Below are 21,926 nucleotides of genomic sequence, written 5' to 3'. Positions count from 1 at the left end.
CATCAATTACCAAAAAATGTTACAACAATCTTGAGCAGTGAAAACTTTTCATTTGCCTTTCAAAATAAACTCTTGCCAAGTGGATTCGTCGCTCAAAATTACTAACCACCGCCCAACTTTTTACCACGATACTCCTAAGCCATTTTCAATATAAAAAAAAAATTTAATCCTCTCAATTCAACTAAAAACCCAACGAATATCCGAGCGGATTTATAATAAAAATATTAGAATCGACTAAAGATAGAGAACAAATTTTTTTTAATAGTTTTTAATTTTAAATTTTCTTAATAGACCATCGTCCTAAGATGACGATGGACCAAAAGGCCATCGTCCTGAGTTGGCGATGGCCCATACGGGCCATCACCATATCAAGACGATGATCCAGATGGCCATTGCTATCTCATGGCAATGGTCTTATGGGCCATTGCCATGAGATGGCAATAGCTTTTTAGGCTATCGCCATTTTTTGGCGATAGCCCAAAGGGCAATTGTCCCTTAGGGACAATCCCTTAGGGACAATATTTGTTTTTTAATTTTTTAATTTAGTTATATTAATAACTAAATTTAATTAATTAATTAAATAAATAAATAATTAAATATTATTTAATTAATTAAATTTTATTAGTTATAAGTTAATTAAATTAAATTTTTTATGTGTATATTTTTTACGTGTATTTTTTACGTGTTTTTTTTACGTATATTTTTTTGCGTGTACTTTTTACGTGCACATTTTACTTGTACTTTTTACGTGTAACTTTTACGTGCACTTTTTTACTTGTACTTTTATATGTACTTTTTACGTGTATTTTTTATGTGTATTTTTTACGTGCACATTTTACGTGTTCTTTTACGTATATTTTTTTGCGTGTATTTTTTACGTGCACTTTTTACGTGCACTTTTTTATGTGTACTTTTCACGTGCACTTTTTACGTGTATTTTTTACGTGCACTTCTTGCGTGCACTTTTTGCGTGCACTTTTTACGTGTATTTTTTACGTGCACTTTTTACGTGTTCTTTTACGTATATTTTTTTTGCGTGCACTTTTTTACTTGTACTTTTTACATGTATTTTTTATGTATACTTTTCACGTGCACTTTTTACGTGTATCTTTTACGTGCACTTTTGCGTGCACTTTTTACGTGTACTTTTTTAAATGTACTTTTTTACGTGAACGTAATAAGTATACATGTAAAAGGTACACGTAAAAAATATACGTAAAAAGTGCACGTAAAAAAGTACATTTAAAGTACACGTAAAAGTGCATGTAAAAAGTACATGTAAAAAGTGCATGTAAAAAATATAAGTAAAAAGTACATGTAAGAATTAAAAGTAAAAAGTGAACGCAAAAAATACACATAAAAAATGCACATAAAAAATACACGTAAAAAGTGCACGTAAAAATTAACCTATAACTAATAAAATTTATTTAATTAAAAAATATTGAACCATTTATTTAATTAACTAAATTTATTTATTAATATAATTAAATAAAAAAATTAAAAAAAATAAATATTGTTCTTCAGGGATCGTCCTTAAGGGACAATTGCCCTTTAGGCTATCACCAAAAAGATGGCGATAGCCCAAAAGGCAATGACCATCACACATGAGATGGGGATAGCCCAAAAGGGCCATTGCCATGAGATGGCGATGGCCATCTGGGCCATCGTCTTGATATGGGGATGGCCCATATGGGCCATCGCCAACTCAGGACGATGGCCTTTTGGGCCATCGCCATTTTAGGACGATGGCCTATTAAAAAAATTAATTTTTTTTTAAATTTTAATGACAAAAAAATAAAAACCGATTAATTATTAGCAGTTTTTGTTTCTATCTTTTGTCGATTCTAACATTTTTATTATAAATCCGCTCGGATTTTCGTTGGATTTTTGTTTGAGTTGAGAGGATTAAGTTTTTTTTTTAAAAACTGAAAATGGCTTAGGGGTATCTTGGTAAAAAGTTGGCGGTGGGTAGTAATTTTGGGCGGCGAATAGTAAAACCCTTTCTTTAATATCTTTTTTTTCTTCTGAATTCATCAAATTTAAATCGAATGTGAAACATTTACATTTATCAGAAATTTGGGATAATTCAAAAACTAAACTCGATGACTTGATATGGAACAGACATCTGATTTACAGATCTTAGTTACGAAAACAAAAATAAATTATTAACTTTTTTTCTTGAGAATTCATCAAACTTCATTAATCAAATATGAAACAGTTACATTTGTAAGAAATTTGGGAAAATTCGAAAATTAAACCCGATAACCTGACATGGAACAGACAACATGCTGTCTGATTCGCAGATTTACTTACGAAAATAAATTATACTATAATATAATACTGAGCTCTAAAAATAGTTACAATAAAATTTTGACATGTGGACTTTTATGCTTCCGACCATCTTTATAACCATGGTTTAGCCATTTGGACATTCATTTATTTAATAATCATGGTTTAGCCATTTGGACATTCATTTATTTAATTAATTGACGTTTTCTTTAAAATCTATTTAACCGACTTAATATCTCTTAATTGTAGAAAATCTACTACTTGCAAGTTGCAACTGTTTATGTCCCCCTTAAAACTTAACAATTTCTTATTTCTCCTTTAAATACATCAATGCATTCTTAAACACCATAAAGTACCAAAAAAATGTTACAACAATCTTAAACAATTAAAACTTTTCATTTGCCACGTTTTTTTTAAAATCTATTTAACCGACTTAATATCTCTTAATTGTAGAAAACCTACTACTTGCAACTCTTTATGCCCCCCATAAAACTTTACAATTTCTTATTTCTCCTTTAAATACATCAAATGCATTCTTAAACACCATCAATTACCAAAAAAATGTTACAACAATCTTAAGCAATGAGAACTTTTCATTTGCCTTTCAAAATAAACTCTTGCCAAGTGGACTACTATTCGCCGCTCAAAATTACTATCCACCGCCCAACTTTTTACCACGATACCCCTAAGCCATTTTCAATTTAAAAAAAAAACTTAATCCTCTCAACTCAACTAAACACCCAACGGATTTATAATAAAAATATTAGAATTGACTAAAGATAGAGAACAATTTTTTTAATAATTAATCGGTTTTTTATTTTTTTATTTTTAAATTTTTTGTTTTAAATTTTTTTAATAGACCATCGTCCTAATATGGCGATGGACCAAAAGGCCATTGTCCTGAGTTGGCGATGGCCCATACGGGCCATCACCATATCAAGACGATGGCCGAGATGGCCATCGCTATCTCATGGCAATGGTCTTATGGGCCATTGCCATGAAATGGCAATAGCCTTTTAGGCTATCGCCATCTTTTGGCAATAGCCCAAAGGGCAATTGTCCCCCAGGGACAATCCCTTAGGGACAATAATTATTTTTTAATTTTTTTAATATTAATAACTAAATTTAATTAATTAAATAAATAAATTAATAATTAAATATTATTTAATTAATTAAATTTTATTAGTTATAAGTTAATTAAATTAAATTTTTTATGTGTATATTTTTTACGTGCATTTTTAACATGTTTTTTTACGTATATTTTTTTGTGTGTACTTTTTACGTGCACATTTTACTTGTACTTTTTACGTGTAACTTTCACGTGCACTTTTTTACTTGTACTTTTATATGTATTTTTTACGTGCACTTTTTACGTGTATTTTTTATGTGTATTTTTTACGTGCACATTTTAAGTGTTCTTTTACGTATATTTTTTTGCGTGTACTTTTTACGTGCACTTTTTTACGTGTACATTTTTACGTGCACTTTTTATGTGCACTTTAAATTGCGTGATTAAAATGAGAAAACGTGTAAAGTTCGTGATTTTTTTTGATATTAACGATAGGGTTAATGTCATAAAAATTCACCAACTTTATACGTTTTCTCATTTTAATCATGCAATTTAAATTTTCTCATTTTCATGCACGAACTACCAGTTTTTCTCAAATTCATGCACGGTGCTGAGGTGGTACTCATTCATTGGTGTAAAATGACCTCCACCTCAGCAAATTACACCAATAAAGCTGTGACACCTTAGCACCGTGCATGAATTTGAGAAAAAGTGGTAGTTCGTGCATGAAAATGAGAAAATTTAAACAACGTAATTAAAATGAGAAAACGTGTAAAGTTTGTGAATTATTTTTGATATTAACGATAGGGTTAATGTCATAAAAATTCACCAACTTTACACGTTTTCTCATTTTAATCACGCAATTTAAATTTTCTTATTTTCATGCACGAACTACCACTTTTTTTCAAATTCATGCACGGTGCTGGGTGTCACAACTTCATTGGTGTAATTTGCTGAGATGGAGGTCATTTCACACCAATAAATGAGTACCACCTCAACACCGTGCATGAATTTGAGAAAAACTGGTAGTTCATGCATGAAAATAAGAAAAATTAAATTGCGTGATTAAAATGAGATAACGTTAACCATTTTTGTTTTTAACTTAATGTTTACACCAGCCCAAAAATAGACTTTAAGACAATGGGCTGCCAGTTAGAATGGAGCATAGCGGGCTGAATTGGGATTGGGCCCATAATAGCCATTTTTATTATTGTTTTTTTTATTAGCCGAGTCAAAGACTTTTAGTCTTATCAGGTTAGAATTTAGTTAAGTCATTGAGTCTTAGTTGTTTTCTTTTTCCTATTATTATGGGATTTGTCCCTATAAATAGTTATTTTTTCAAATTAATAAAGGCACTACACAAATCAATCAACAAAAACACAACTTCAAAGCCCTGCGCTTTTCTATCCCCAACCCCCGCTGTTGGTTAATTTAGGAGTAGATGGACATCAATCCCGCTTAAGTTTCTTAACCTCCGGATCGATACTGTTAGATTTAGTTTAGCTGGTTACTTTTGTTTCGTTCGCGGAACACGTTCGCCTTGCGGAACACGTTCGCCTCGCGGAACACGTTCGCCTCGCGGAACACGTTCGTTTGCGAGACACGTTCGTTTGCGAGACACGTTCGTTTGCGAGACACGTTCGTTTGCGAGACACGTTCGTTTGCGAGACACGTTCGTTTGCGAGACACGTTCGTTTGCGAGACACGTTCGTTTGCGAGACACGTTCGTTTGCGAGACACGTTCGTTTGCGAGACACGTTCGTTTGCGAGACACGTTCGTTTGCGAGACACGTTCGTTTGCGAGACACGTTCGTTTGCGAGACAAGTTTGCAAACATCGGAGGAGATCAGCTCATCGAGCCATTTGGCCGATCGGCGGATCATGACAAGTTTGCAAGACCTGTTTTGCGAGACCTGATCGACTTGACCGATTAAAGCATCAAACCAAAACAGATCCCAATCATAAATTCAAAGATTCGAGTGTCGGATTATTTCCACGCGAACATCTTTTGGCGACTCCACTGGGGACATGTTTATGGTTAGCACAAAAATCGGTACTAAAGAGCTAAAAGATATACACGCTCAATGAGTCGATCAAGCTTATTCGAAGGAAGCGAGACGCCATGAGATTTAGACTCTGATTTGGAAGCGATCATGACCAAGAGAGACAAGAACCAACTGTCGCACGAGGGAACTACTATACCTCCCACAGAAGGAAAATCGGTCGATCTCATAGTCAAAAATTTCAACCAATTCGAAGATAACGATTCGAGTGACGATAATCGTTTCCTATCCCCAAATCCTTCAACATTATCAATGGCCGATTCTATAACCATGAGGAATAAGATCACGCATGAAAATCGGCCAAGATATTATGAAGGAGACCAATTAGCGAGAGCCATGAAGACCGTACTTGACGAAAAAAATGACTGTTCAAAGAGAGATCAGGTCGGACATAGGAAGAAGCCTATTAAGCATAAACGGTATTATGTCAAAAGTCATGGCTCGACAAAACATCGCCGAGACTACCATCAAGATGGTTGATCTTGGCTACACACCAACACGGATCGGCTCGCAAAGAGGGACTGCCGATCAGACGCAACCGATCAATCGATCTGGTATGAAGTACGATGCTGCAGATCACAGAAATGATGTGAGATACATGGAGTATTGTGTGGCCAATCACAATAATGCTTCAAGCCATATACATAATGGTGCAGTTGATCACAATAATGCTTCAAAACACATGAAGTATGGTGTGGCCGATCATTTGGTGGATCAAATCCAGACACCGAAAGAGATCAGCTCATCGAGCCATTTGGCCGATCTGATCAAAACACTAGAGATCACCCCGTTGAGGTATTTGGCCGATCTGATCCAAATGTCGGAGGAGATCACCTCGCCGAATCATTCGGTCAATCTGATCAAAAAGCCGGAGGAAATCATCTCTCTGAATAATTTGGTCGATGTGATCAAAACACTGGAGATCACCTCGTCGAGGTATTTGGCCGATCTAATCCAAAACGGAGAAGGAGATCAGCATTCGAGTTCATTGGCGGGACGACTGCTTGAAGATCGGTCCGATATAATGGTGATCATCTTTACAAAGGAGATCAGATTATCAAGTATATTTTGTCGCGCCTTTATGGAGATCAGATTGTCAAAAAGGCGATAAGGCATATGACTCATTTTTAAGAACGAATCAAGACGCTGGGGGGCAAGGCCGACTTGGTGTATATGGATGTCAAGGAACAAGTAATTTGATATCGCCGATCGAAAAGATGAAGAATGGAGTAAGCTCATTCGGCGTTCTGCTAGTGAGACATGATCATTTTAGTTCGCTAGTGAGACCTGATCACTTTGTTCCGCTAGTAAGGTATTTGATTATTTCGGAAACATGGCGTTCAAGATTATGGTTTTTCACAAAATCACAATATGAAGGTATTCTTGTCGATCATATACTTTTTGCCGAGTCCAATCCGAAGTTGCCGAGTCCAATCCGAAGTAGGCTGCACATCGTCACGCGATTCAAACACAGACTTGGAATAGATCATGACAAAAGGCGACAAGTCAGGGTTACAACCGCAAAAGGGGATCGACGTACCCTCCGTTGTAACAACGACCGTCGAGTTTCAGCTGCAAAAGGGGATCGACGCACCCCCGCTGGGACGACGACCGCATAGTCAAGCATCCTAACCAAGTGCTTGGAAGGAGACAAATGATTATGTCTGCAACCTACCTCCCACTCGCCTCACACTATCACGTGTTGATTTCCTAACTATACATGATTTGGCCTAAGAAAACTCCGGTTGAAGATCAGCCTAAGAAAGCTCTGGTTCTCAGAAAAAACACACCTGCCATGGTCGCACACAAGGTTACACCTACTGCGATCTTCAAAAATGGTACGACGACCATGATCGCCAACAATGATTTACCCATCACGGATATCAAGAACGGTAAATACAGGAGAACAGTGTTTGAGAGAATTTATGAAGTACGTTGCCCAGTGTGCAAAACATGCTTCAAGACGGAGCAATATGTGTGCCGTCAACATTCGAAAACTTTCAAGCCAAAATCTGATCCGCCAGTGACAGTCACACTCGGGGGCAAGAGCCGATCATCCATAATGCAAAAATCTGATGATTAGTAAATACAAGTCGATCAGGGAGAAAGTTTGCATACTTCCCAAAAATGGTGCGATACGATCAACGAAATGCATTTACGAGCAAGACCCTACATGAGTGTTTTGTGCAAAGATCGACATCTTTAATTAAGATTGTTGTGAGCATAATCTTGTTGATCGATCGGCGGCCGATCATTAGTTGTTCACACTTGTGATAAAATGCAATGATCGGCCAAACAAGAGTGTGTTGTGCAACGATCGACATCTTTACTTAAGATTAATGTAAGCATAATCTTGTTGATCGATCGGCGGCCAATCATTGGTTGTTCACACTTGTGATAAAACGCAATGATCGGCCAAACAAGAGTGTATTGTGCAACGATCGACATCTTTACTTAAGATTAATGTAAGCATAATCTTGTTGATCGATCGGCGGCCAATCATTGGTTGTTCACACTTGTGATAAAACGCAATGATCGGCCAAACAAGAGTGTATTGTGCAACGATCGATATCTTTACTTAAGATTGTTGTGAGCATAATCTTGTTGATCGATCGGCGGCCGATCATTAGTTGTTCACACTTGTGATAAAACGCAATGATCGGCCAAACAAGAGTGTGTTGTGCAACGATCAACATCTTTACTTAAGATTGTTGTGAGCATAATCTTGTTGATCGATCGGCAGCCGAGCATTGGTTGATCACACTTGTGATAAAACGCAATGATCGACCAAACAAGAGTGTTTTGTGCAAAGATCGACATCTTTAATTAAGATTGTTGTGAGCATAATCTTGTTGATCGATCGGCGGTCGAAAAAGAGTGTTTTGTGCAAAGATCGACATCTTTAATTAAGATTGTTGTGAGCATAATCTTGTTGATCGATCGGCGGCCGCTCATTGGTTGTTCACACTTGTGATAAAACGCAATGATCGGCCAAATAAGAGTGTTTTGTACAAAGATCGACATCTTTAATTAAGATTGTTGTGAGCATAATCTTGTTGATCGATCGGCGGCCGATCATTGGTTGTTCACACTTGTGATAAAACGCAATGATCGACAAAACAAGAGTGTTTCGTGCAAAGATCGACATCTTTACTTAAGATAATTGCTGTGAGCATAATCTTGTTACCAGCTGTTTTGAACAAGAAAATTAAACAAACTTCGGCAAAACATGTCGATCAAAAAAGCAGAAATAGATGTTTATGCCGATCCACAAGCCATAAAATAAGCCCAAACATGCCGATCTCGTCGAGAAATAAAAATGTCACACTAAAAATTACGTCTCTTCATCTCACTTGACATTCAGCTAAAAAGATGGGGGGGCATTGTTTACACCAGCCCAAAAATAGACTTTAAGACAATGGGCTGCCAGTTAGAATGGAGCATAGCGGGCTGAATTGGGATTGGGCCCGTAATAGCCATTTTTATTATTGTTTTTTTATTAGCCGAGTCAAAGACTTTTAGTCTTATCAGGTTAGAATTTAGTTAAGTCATTGAGTCTTAGTTGTTTTCTTTTTCCTATTATTAGGGGATTTGTCCCTATAAATAGTTATTTTTTCAGATTAATAAAGGCACTACACAAATCAATCAACAAAAACACAACTTCAAAGCCCTGCGCTTTTCTATCCCCAACCCCCGCGGTTGGTTAATTTAGGAGTAGATGGACATCAATCCCGCTTAGGTTTCTTAACCTCCGGATCGATACTGTTAGATTTAGTTTAGCTGGTTACTTTTGTTCCGTTTGCGGAACACGTTTGCGGAACAGGTTCCCTCGCGGAACATGTTCGCCTCGCGGAACACGTTCGCCTCGCGGAACACGTTCGCCTCGCGGAACACGTTCGCCTCGCGGAACACGTTCGCCTCGCGGAACACGTTCGCCTCGCGGAACACGTTCGCCTCGCGGAACACGTTCGCCTCGCGGAACACGTTCGTTTGCGAGACACGTTCGTTTGCGAGACACGTTCGTTTGCGAGACACGTTCGTTTGCGAGACACGTTCGTTTGCGAGACACGTTCGTTTGCGAGACACGTTCGTTTGCGAGACACGTTCGTTTGCGAGACACGTTCGTTTGCGAGACACGTTCGTTTGCGAGACACGTTCGTTTGCGAGACAAGTTTGCAAACATCGGAGGAGATCAGCTCATCGAGCCATTTGGCCGATCGGCGGATCATGACAAGTTTGCAAGACCTGTTTTGCGAGACCTGATCGACTTGACCGATTAAAGCATCAAACCAAAACAGATCCCAATCATAAATTCAAAGATTCGAGTGTTGGATTATTTCCACGCGAACATCTTTTGGCGACTCCACTGGGGACATGTTTATGGTTAGCACAAAAATCGGTACTAAAGAGCTAAAAGATATACACGCTCAATGAGTCGATCAAGCTTATTCGAAGGAAGCGAGACGCCATGAGATTTAGACTCTGATTTGGAAGCGATCATGACCAAGAGAGACAAGAACCAACTGTCGCACGAGGGAACTACTATACCTCCCACAGAAGGAAAATCGGTCGATCTCATAGTCAAAAATTTCAACCAATTCGAAGATAACGATTCGAGTGACGATAATCGTTTCCTATCCCCAAATCCTTCAACATTATCAATGGCCGATTCTATAACCATGAGGAATAAGATCACGCATGAAAATCGGCCAAGATATTATGAAGGAGACCAATTAGCGAGAGCCATGAAGACCGTACTTGACGAAAAAAAAATGACTGTTCAAAGAGAGATCAGGTCGGACATAGGAAGAAGCCTATTAAGCATAAACGGTATTATGTCAAAAGTCATGGCTCGACAAAACATCGCCGAGACTACCATCAAGATGGTTGATCTTGGCTACACACCAACACGGATCGGCTCGCAAAGAGGGACTGCCGATCAGACGCAACCGATCAATCGATCTGGTATGAAGTACGATGCTGCAGATCACAGAAATGATGTGAGATACATGGAGTATTGTGTGGCCAATCACAATAATGCTTCAAGCCATATACATAATGGTGCAGTTGATCACAATAATGCTTCAAAACACATGAAGTATGGTGTGGCCGATCATTTGGTGGATCAAATCCAGACACCGAAAGAGATCAGCTCATCGAGCCATTTGGCCGATCTGATCAAAACACTGGAGATCACCCCGTTGAGGTATTTGGCCGATCTGATCCAAATGTCGGAGGAGATCACCTCGCCGAATCATTCGGTCAATCTGATCAAAAAGCCGGAGGAAATCATCTCTCTGAATCATTTGGTCGATGTGATCAAAACACTGGAGATCACCTCGTCGAGGTATTTGGCCGATCTAATCCAAAACGGAGAAGGAGATCAGCATTCGAGTTCATTGGCGGGACGACTGCTTGAAGATCGGTCCGATATAATGGTGATCATCTTTACAAAGGAGATCAGATTATCAAGTATATTTTGTCGCGCCTTTATGGAGATCAGATTGTCAAAAAGGCGATAAGGCATATGACTCATTTTTAAGAACGAATCAAGACGCTGGGGGGCAAGGCCGACTTGGTGTATATGGATGTCAAGGAACAAGTAATTTGATATCGCCGATCGAAAAGATGAAGAATGGAGTAAGCTCATTCGGCGTTCTGCTAGTGAGACATGATCATTTTAGTTCGCTAGTGAGACCTGATCACTTTGTTCCGCTAGTAAGGTATTTGATTATTTCGGAAACATGGCGTTCAAGATTATGGTTTTTCACAAAATCACAATATGACGGTATTCTTGTCGATCATATACTTTTTGCCGAGTCCAATCCGAAGTTGCCGAGTCCAATCCGAAGTAGGCTGCACATCGTCACGCGATTCAAACACAGACTTGGAATAGATCATGACAAAAGGCGACAAGTCAGGGTTACAACCGCAAAAGGGGATCGACGCACCCCCGCTGGGACGACGACCGCATAGTCAAGCATCCGAACCAAGTGCTTGGAAGGAGACAAATGATTATGTCTGCAACCTACCTCCCACTCTCCTCACACTATCACGTGTTGATTTCCTAACTATACATGATTTGGCCTAAGAAAACTCCGGTTGAAGATCAGCCTAAGAAAGCTCTGGTTCTCAGAAAAAACACACCTGCCATGGTCGCACACAAGGTTACACCTACTGCGATCTTCAAAAATGGTACGACGACCATGATCGCCAACAATGATTTACCCATCACGGATATCAAGAACGGTAAATACAGGAGAACAGTGTTTGAGAGAATTTATGAAGTATGTTGCCCAGTGTGCAAAACATGCTTCAAGACGGAGCAATATGTGTGCCGTCAACATTCGAAAACTTTCAAGCCAAAATCTGATCCGCCAGTGACAGTCACACTCGGGGGCAAGAGCCGATCATCCATAATGCAAAAATCTGATGATTAGTAAATACAAGTCGATCAGGGAGAAAGTTTGCATACTTCCCAAAAATGGTGCGATACGATCAACGAAATGCATTTACGAGCAAGACCCTACATGAGTGTTTTGTGCAAAGATCGACATCTTTAATTAAGATTGTTGTGAGCATAATCTTGTTGATCGATCGGCGGCCGATCATTAGTTGTTCACACTTGTGATAAAATGCAATGATCGGCCAAACAAGAGTGTGTTGTGCAACGATCGACATCTTTACTTAAGATTAATGTAAGCATAATCTTGTTGATCGATCGGCGGCCAATCATTGGTTGTTCACACTTGTGATAAAACGCAATGATCGGCCAAACAAGAGTGTATTGTGCAACGATCGACATCTTTACTTAAGATTGTTGTGAGCATAATCTTGTTGATCGATCGGCGGCCAATCATTGGTTGTTCACACTTGTGATAAAACGCAATGATCGGCCAAACAAGAGTGTATTGTGCAACGATCGATATCTTTACTTAAGATTGTTGTGAGCATAATCTTGTTGATCGATCGGCGGCCGATCATTAGTTGTTCACACTTGTGATAAAACGCAATGATCGGCCAAACAAGAGTGTGTTGTGCAACGATCAACATCTTTACTTAAGATTGTTGTGAGCATAATCTTGTTGATCGATCGGCAGCCGAGCATTGGTTGATCACACTTGTGATAAAACGCAATGATCGACCAAACAAGAGTGTTTTGTGCAAAGATCGACATCTTTAATTAAGATTGTTGTGAGCATAATCTTGTTGATCGATCGGCGGTCGAAAAAGAGTGTTTTGTGCAAAGATCGACATCTTTAATTAAGATTGTTGTGAGCATAATCTTGTTGATCGATCGGCGGCCGCTCATTGGTTGTTCACACTTGTGATAAAACGCAATGATCGGCCAAATAAGAGTGTTTTGTACAAAGATCGACATCTTTAATTAAGATTGTTGTGAGCATAATCTTGTTGATCGATCGGCGGCCGATCATTGGTTGTTCACACTTGTGATAAAACGCAATGATCGACAAAACAAGAGTGTTTCGTGCAAAGATCGACATCTTTACTTAAGATAATTGCTGTGAGCATAATCTTGTTACCAGCTGTTTTGAACAAGAAAATTAAACAAACTTCGGCAAAACATGTCGATCAAAAAAGCAGAAATAGATGTTTATGCCGATCCACAAGCCATAAAATAAGCCCAAACATGCCGATCTCGTCGAGAAATAAAAATGTCTCACTAAAAATTACGTCTCTTCATCTTACTTGACATTCAGCTAAAAAGACGTGGGGGGCATTGTTTACACCAGCCCAAAAATAGACTTTAAGACAATGGGCTGCCAGTTAGAATGGAGCATAGCGGGCTGAATTGGGATTGGGCCCGTAATAGCCATTTTTATTATTGTTTTTTTTTATTAGCCGAGTCAAAGACTTTTAGTCTTATCAGGTTAGAATTTAGTTAAGTCATTGAGTCTTAGTTGTTTTCTTTTTCCTATTATTAGGGGATTTGTCCCTATAAATAGTTATTTTTTCAGATTAATAAAGGCACTACACAAATCAATCAACAAATACACAACTTCAAAGCCCTGCGCTTTTCTATCCCCAACCCCCGCGGTTGGTTAATTTAGGAGTAGATGGACATCAATCCCGCTTAGGTTTCTTAACCTCCGGATCGATACTGTTAGATTTAGTTTAGCTGGTTACTTTTGTTCCGTTTGCGGAACACGTTTGCGGAACAGGTTCCCTCGCGGAACATGTTCGCCTCGCGGAACAGGTTCGCCTCGCGGCGAGACACGTTCGCCTCGCGGCGAGACACGTTCGCCTCGCGGCGAGACACGTTCGCCTCGCGAGACACGTTCGCCTCGTGAAACATGTTTGTTTGCGAGACAAGTTTGCAAACATCGGAGGAGATCAGCTCATCGAGCCATTTGGCCGATCGACGAATCATGACAAGTTTGCAAGACCTGTTTTGCGAGACCTGATCGACTTGACCGATTAAAGCATCAAACCAAAACAGATCCCAATCATAAATAAAAGATATTCGAGTGGCGGATTATTTCCACGCGAACATCTTTTGGCGACTCCACTGGGGACATGTTTATGGTTAGCACAAAAATCGGTACTAAAGAGCTAAAAGATATACACGCTCAATGAGTCGATCAAGTTTATTCGAAGGAAGCGAGACGCCATGAGATTTAGACTCTAATTTGGAAGCGATCATGACCAAGAAAGACAAGAACCAACTGTCGCACGAGGGAACTACTATACCTCCCACAGAAGGGAAATCGGTCGATCTCAGAGTCAAAAATTTCAACCAATTCGAAGATGACGATTCGAGTGACGATAATCGTTTCCTATCCCCAAATCCTTCAACATTATCAATGGCCGATTCCATAACCATGAGGAATAAGATCACGCATGAAAATCGGCCAAGATATTATGAAGGAGACCAATTAGCGAGAGCCATGAAGACCGTACTTGACGAAAAAAATGACTGTTCAAAGAGAGATCAGGTCGGACATAGGAAGAAGCCTATTAAGCATAAACGATATTATGTCAAAAGTCATGGCTCGACAAAACATCGCCGAGACTACCATCAAGATGGTTGATCTTGGCTCCACACCAGCACGGATCGGCTCGCAAAGAGGGACTGCCGATCAGACGCAACCGATCAATCGATCTGGTATGAAGTTCGGTGCTTTAGATCACAGAAATGATGTGAGACACATGGAGTATTGTGTGGCCAATCACAATAATGCTTCAAGCCATATACATAATGGTGCAGTTAATCACAATAATGCTTGAAAACACATGAAGTATGGTGTGGCCGATCATTTGGTGGATCAAATCCAGACACCGAAAGAGATCAGCTCATCGAGCCATTTGGCCGATCTGATCAAAACACTGGAGATCACCTCGTTGAGGTATTTGGCCGATCTGATCCAAATGTAGGAGGAGATCACCTCGCCGAATCATTCGGTCGATCTGATCAAAAAGCCGGAGGAAATCATCTCTCTGAATCATTTGGTCGATGTGATCAAAACACTGGAGATCACCTCGTCGAGGTATTTGGCCGATCTAATCCAAAACGGAGAAGGAGATCAGCATTCGAGTTCATTGGCGGGACGACTGCTTGAAGATCTGTCCGATATAATGGTGATCATCTTTACAAAGGAGATCAGATTATCAAGTATATTTTGTCGCGCCTTTATGTGAGATCAGATTGTCAAAAAGGCCATAAGGCATATGACTCATTTTTAAGAACGAATCAAGACGCTGGGGGGCAAGGCCGACTTGGTGTATATGGATGTCAAGGAACAAGTAATTTGATATCGCCGATCGAAAAGATGAAGAATGGAGTAAGCTCATTCGGCGTTCTGCTAGTGAGACATGATCATTTTAGTTCGCTAGTGAGACCTGATCACTTTGTTCCGCTAGTAAGGTATTTAATTATTTCAGAAACATGGTGTTCAAGATTATGGTTTTTCACAAAATCACAATATGACGGTATTCTTGTCGATCATATACTTTTTGCCGAGTCCAATCCGAAGTAGCCGAGTCCAATCTGAAGTAGGCTGCACATCGTCACGCGATTCAAACACAGACTTGGAATAGATCATGACAAAAGGCGACAAGTCAGGGTTACAACCGCAAAAGGGGACCGACGTACCCTCCGTTGTAACAACGACCGTCGAGTTTCAGCTGCAAAAGGGGATCGACGCACCCCCGCTTGGACAACGACCGCATAGTCAAGCATCCGAACCAAGTGCATGGAAGGAGACAAATGATCATGTCTGCAACCTACCTCCCACTCGCCTCACACTATCACGTGTTGATTTCCTAACTGTACATGATTTGGCCTAAGAAAACTCTGGTTGAAGATCAGCCTAAGAAAGCTCTGGTTCTCAGAAAAAACACACCTGCCATGGTCGCACACAAGGTTACACCTACTGCGATCTTCAAAAATGGTACGACGACCATGATCTCCAACAATGGTTTACCCATCACGGATGTCAAGAACGGTAAATACAGGAGAACAGTGTTTGAGAGAATTTATGAAGTACGTTGCCCAATGTGCAAAACATGCTTCAAGACGGAGCAATATGTGTGCCGTCAACATTCGAAAACTTTCAAGCCAGAATCTGATCCGCCAGTGACAGTCACACTCGAGGGCAAGAGCCGATCATCCATAATGCAAAAATCTGATGATTAGTAAATACAAGTCGATCAGGGAGAAAGTTTGCATACTTCCCGAAAATGGTGCGATACGGTCAACGAAATGCATTTACGAGCAAGACCCTACAAGAGCGTGTTGTGCAACGATTGACATCTTTACTTAAGATTGTTGTGAGCATAATCTTGTTGATCGATCGGCGGCCGATCATTAGTTGTTCACACTTGTGATAAAATGCAATGATCGGCAAAACAAGAGTGTGTTGTGCAACGATCGACATCTTTACTTAAGATTAATGTAAGCATAATCTTGTTGATCGATCGGCGGCCAATCATTGGTTGTTCACACTTGTGATAAAACGCAATGATCGGCCAAACAAGAGTGTATTGTGCAACGATCGACATCTTTACTTAAGATTAATGTAAGCATAATCTTGTTGATCGATCGGCGGCCAATCATTGGTTGTTCACACTTGTGATAAAACGCAATGATCGGCCAAACAAGAGTGTATTGTGCAACGATCGATATCTTTACTTAAGATTGTTGGGAGCATAATCTTGTTGATCGATCGGCGGCCGATCATTAGTTGTTCACACTTGTGATAAAACGCAATGATCGGCCAAACAAGAGTGTGTTGTGCAACGATCAACATCTTTACTTAAGATTGTTGTGAGCATAATCTTGTTGATCGATCAGCAGCCAAGCATTGGTTGATCACACTTGTGATAAAACGCAATGATCGACCAAACAAGAGTGTTTTGTGCAAAGATCGACATCTTTAATTAAGATTGTTGTGAGCATAATCTTGTTGATCGATCGGCGGTCGAAAAAGAGTGTTTTGTGCAAAGATCGACATCTTTAATTAAGATTGATGTGAGCATAATCTTGTTGATCGATCGGCGGCCGCTCATTGGTTGTTCACACTTGTGATAAAACGCAATGATCGGCCAAATAAGAGTGTTTTGTACAAAGATCGACATCTTTAATTAAGATTGTTGTGAGCATAATCTTGTTGATCGATCGGCGGCCGATCATTGGTTGTTCACACTTGTGATAAAATGCAATGATCGACAAAACAAGAGTGTTTCGTGCAAAGATCGACATCTTTACTTAAGATAATTGCTGTGAGCATAATCTTGTTACCAGCTGTTTTGAACAAGAAAATTAAACAAACTTCGGCAAAACATGTCGATCAAAAAAGCAGAAATAGATGTTTATGCCGATCCACAAGCCATAAAATAAGCCCAAACATGCCGATCTCGTCGAGAAATAAAAATGTCTCACTAAAAATTACGTCTCTTCATCTCACTTGACATTCAGCTAAAAAGACGTGGGGGGCATTGTTTACACCAGCCAAAAAATAGACTTTAAGACAATGGGCTGCCAGTTAGAATGGAGCATAGCGGGCTGAATTGGGATTGGGCCCGTAATAGCCATTTTTATTATTGTTTTTTTTATTAGCCGAGTCAAAGACTTTTAGTCTTATCAGGTTAGAATTTAGTTAAGTCATTGAGTCTTAGTTGTTTTCTTTTTCCTATTATTAGGGGATTTGTCCCTATAAATAGTTATTTTTTCAGATTAATAAAGGCACTACACAAATCAATCAACAAATACACAGCTTCAAAGCCCTGCGCTTTTCTATCCCCAACCCCCGCGGTTGGTTAATTTAGGAGTAGATGGACATCAATCCCGCTTAGGTTTCTTAACCTCCGGATCGATACTGTTAGATTTAGTTTAGCTGGTTACTTTTGTTCCGTTTGCGGAACACGTTTGCGGAACAGGTTCCCTCGCGGAACATGTTCGCCTCGCGGAACAGGTTCGCCTCGCGGCGAGACACGTTCGCCTTGCGGCGAGACACGTTCGCCTCGCGGCGAGACACGTTCGCCTCGCGAGACACGTTCGCCTCGCGAGACACGTTCGCCTCGCGAAACATGTTTGTTTGCGAGACAAGTTTGCAAACATCGGAGGAGATTAGCTCATTGAGCCATTTGGCCGATCGACGAATCATGACAAGTTTGCAAGACCTGTTTTGCGAGACCTGATCGACTTGACCGATTAAAGCATCAAACCAAAATAGATCCCAATCATAAATTCAAAGATTCGAGTGGCGGATTATTTCCACGCGAATCTTTGAATTTATGATTGGGATCTGTTTTGGTTTGATGCTTTAATCGGTCAAGTCGATCAGGTCTCGCAAAACAGGTCTTGCAAACTTGTCATGATCCGCCGATCGGCCAAATGGCTCGATGAGCTGATCTCCTCCGATGTTTGCAAACTTGTCTCGCAAACGAACGTGTCTCGCAAACGAACGTGTCTCGCAAACGAACGTGTCTCGCAAACGAACGTGTCTCGCAAACGAACGTGTCTCGCAAACGAACGTGTCTCGCAAACGAACGTGTTCCGCGAGGCGAACGTGTTCCGCGAGGCGAACGTGTTCCGCGAGGCGAACGTGTTCCGCGAGGCGAACGTGTTCCGCGAGGCGAACGTGTTCCGCGAGGCGAACGTGTTCCGCGAGGCGAACATGTTCCGCGAGGGAACCTGTTCCGCAAACTTGTTCCGCAAACGGAACAAAAGTAACCAGCTAAACTAAATCTAACAGTATCGATCCGGAGGTTAAGAAACCTAAGCGGGATTGATGTCCATCTACTCCTAAATTAACCAACCGCGGGGGTTGGGGATAGAAAAGCGCAGGGCTTTGAAGTTGTGTTTTTGTTGATTGATTTGTGTAGTGCCTTTATTAATCTGAAAAAATAACTATTTATAGGGACAAATCCCCTAATAATAGGAAAAAGAAAACAACTAAGACTCAATGACTTAACTAAATTCTAACCTGATAAGACTAAAAGTCTTTGACTCGGCTAATAAAAAAAAACAATAATAAAAATGGCTATTACGGGCCCAATCCCAATTCAGCCCGCTATGCTCCATTCTAACTGGCAGCCCATTGTCTTAAAGTCTATTTTTGGGCTGGTGTAAACAATGCCCCCCACGTCTTTTTAGCTGAATGTCAAGTAAGATGAAGAGACGTAATTTTTAGTGAGACATTTTTATTTCTCGACGAGATCGGCATGTTTGGGCTTATTTTATGGCTTGTGGATCGGCATAAACATCTATTTCTGCTTTTTTGATCGACATGTTTTGCCGAAGTTTGTTTAATTTTCTTGTTCAAAACAGCTGGTAACAAGATTATGCTCACAGCAATTATCTTAAGTAAAGATGTCGATCTTTGCACGAAACACTCTTGTTTTGTCGATCATTGCGTTTTATCACAAGTGTGAACAACCAATGATCGGCCGCCGATCGATCAACAAGATTATGCTCACAACAATCTTAATTAAAGATGTCGATCTTTGTACAAAACACTCTTATTTGGCCGATCATTGCGTTTTATCACAAGTGTGAACAACCAATGAGCGGCCGCCGATCGATCAACAAGATTATGCTCACAAGAATCTTAATTAAAGATGTCGATCTTTGCACAAAACACTCTTTTTCGACCGCCGATCGATCAACAAGATTATGCTCACAACAATCTTAATTAAAGATGTCGATCTTTGCACAAAACACTCTTGTTTGGTCGATCATTGCGTTTTATCACAAGTGTGATCAACCAATGCTCGGCTGCCGATCGATCAACAAGATTATGCTCACAACAATCTTAAGTAAAGATGTTGATCGTTGCACAACACACTCTTGTTTGGCCGATCATTGCGTTTTATCACAAGTGTGAACAACTAATGATCGGCCGCCGATCGATCAACAAGATTATGCTCACAACAATCTTAAGTAAAGATATCGATCGTTGCACAATACACTCTTGTTTGGCCGATCATTGCGTTTTATCACAAGTGTGAACAACCAATGATTGGCTGCCGATCGATCAACAAGATTATGCTTACATTAATCTTAAGTAAAGATGTCGATCGTTGCACAACACACTCTTGTTTGGCCGATCATTGCATTTTATCACAAGTGTGAACAACTAATGATCGGCCGCCGATCGATCAACAAGATTATGCTCACAACAATCTTAATTAAAGATGTCGATCTTTGCACAAAACACTCATGTAGGGTCTTGCTCGTAAATGCATTTCGTTGATCGTATCGCACCATTTTTGGGAAGTATGCAAACTTTCTCCCTGATCGACTTGTATTTACTAATCATCAGATTTTTGCATTATGGATGATCGGCTCTTGCCCCCGAGTGTGACTGTCACTGGCGGATCAGATTTTGGCTTGAAAGTTTTCGAATGTTGACGGCACACATATTGCTCCGTCTTGAAGCATGTTTTGCACACTGGGCAACGTACTTCATAAATTCTCTCAAACACTGTTCTCCTGTATTTACCGTTCTTGATATCCGTGATGGGTAAATCATTGTTGGCGATCATGGTCGTCGTACCATTTTTGAAGATCGCAGTAGGTGTAACCTTGTGTGCGACCATGGCAGGTGTGTTTTTTCTGAGAACCAGAGCTTTCTTAGGCTGATCTTCAACCGGAGTTTTCTTAGGCCAAATCATGTATAGTTAGGAAATCAACACGTGATAGTGTGAGGCGAGTGGAAGGTAGGTTGCAGACATAATCATTTGTCTCCTTCCAAGCACTTGGTTCGGATGCTTGACTATGCGGTCGTCGTCCCAGCGGGGGTGCGTCGATCCCCTTTTGCAGCTGAAACTCGACGGTCGTTGTTACAACGGAGGGTACGTCGATCCCCTTTTGCGGTTGTAACCCTGACTTGTCGCCTTTTGTCATGATCTATTCCAAGTCTGTGTTTGAATCGCGTGACGATGTGCAGCCTACTTCGGATTGGACTCGGCAACTTCGGATTGGACTCGGCAAAAAGTATATGATCGACAAGAATACCGTCATATTGTGATTTTGTGAAAAACCATAATCTTGAACGCCATGTTTCCGAAATAATCAAATACCTTACTAGCGGAACAAAGTGATCAGGTCTCACTAGCGAACTAAAATGATCATGTCTCACTAGCAGAACGCCGAATGAGCTTACTCCATTCTTCATCTTTTCGATCGGCGATATCAAATTACTTGTTCCTTGACATCCATATACACCAAGTCGGCCTTGCCCCCCAGCGTCTTGATTCGTTCTTAAAAATGAGTCATATGCCTTATCGCCTTTTTGACAATCTGATCTCCATAAAGGCGCGACAAAATATACTTGATAATCTGATCTCCTTTGTAAAGATGATCACCATTATATCGGACCGATCTTCAAGCAGTCGTCCCGCCAATGAACTCGAATGCTGATCTCCTTCTCCGTTTTGGATTAGATCGGCCAAATACCTCGACGAGGTGATCTCCAGTGTTTTGATCACATCGACCAAATGATTCAGAGAGATGATTTCCTCCGGCTTTTTGATCAGATTGACCGAATGATTCGGCGAGGTGATCTCCTCCGACATTTGGATCAGATCGGCCAAATACCTCAACGGGGTGATCTCTAGTGTTTTGATCAGATCGGCCAAATGGCTCGATGAGCTGATCTCTTTCGGTGTCTGGATTTGATCCACCAAATGATCGGCCACACCATACTTCATGTGTTTTGAAGCATTATTGTGATCAACTGCACCATTATGTATATGGCTTGAAGCATTATTGTGATTGGCCACACAATACTCCATGTATCTCACATCATTTCTGTGATCTGCAGCATCGTACTTCATACCAGATCGATTGATCGGTTGCGTCTGATCGGCAGTCCCTCTTTGCGAGCCGATCCGTGTTGGTGTGTAGCCAAGATCAACCATCTTGATGGTAGTCTCGGCGATGTTTTGTCGAGCCATGACTTTTGACATAATACCGTTTATGCTTAATAGGCTTCTTCCTATGTCCGACCTGATCTCTCTTTGAACAGTCATTTTTTTCG

The sequence above is a fragment of the Mercurialis annua genome, linkage group LG7 (assembly GCF_937616625.2).
Source record: "Mercurialis annua linkage group LG7, ddMerAnnu1.2, whole genome shotgun sequence".
Classification (NCBI taxonomy): domain Eukaryota; kingdom Viridiplantae; phylum Streptophyta; class Magnoliopsida; order Malpighiales; family Euphorbiaceae; genus Mercurialis; species Mercurialis annua.
The sequence above is the reverse complement of the archived record's forward strand: the minus strand, read 5'-3'. Positions refer to the sequence as shown.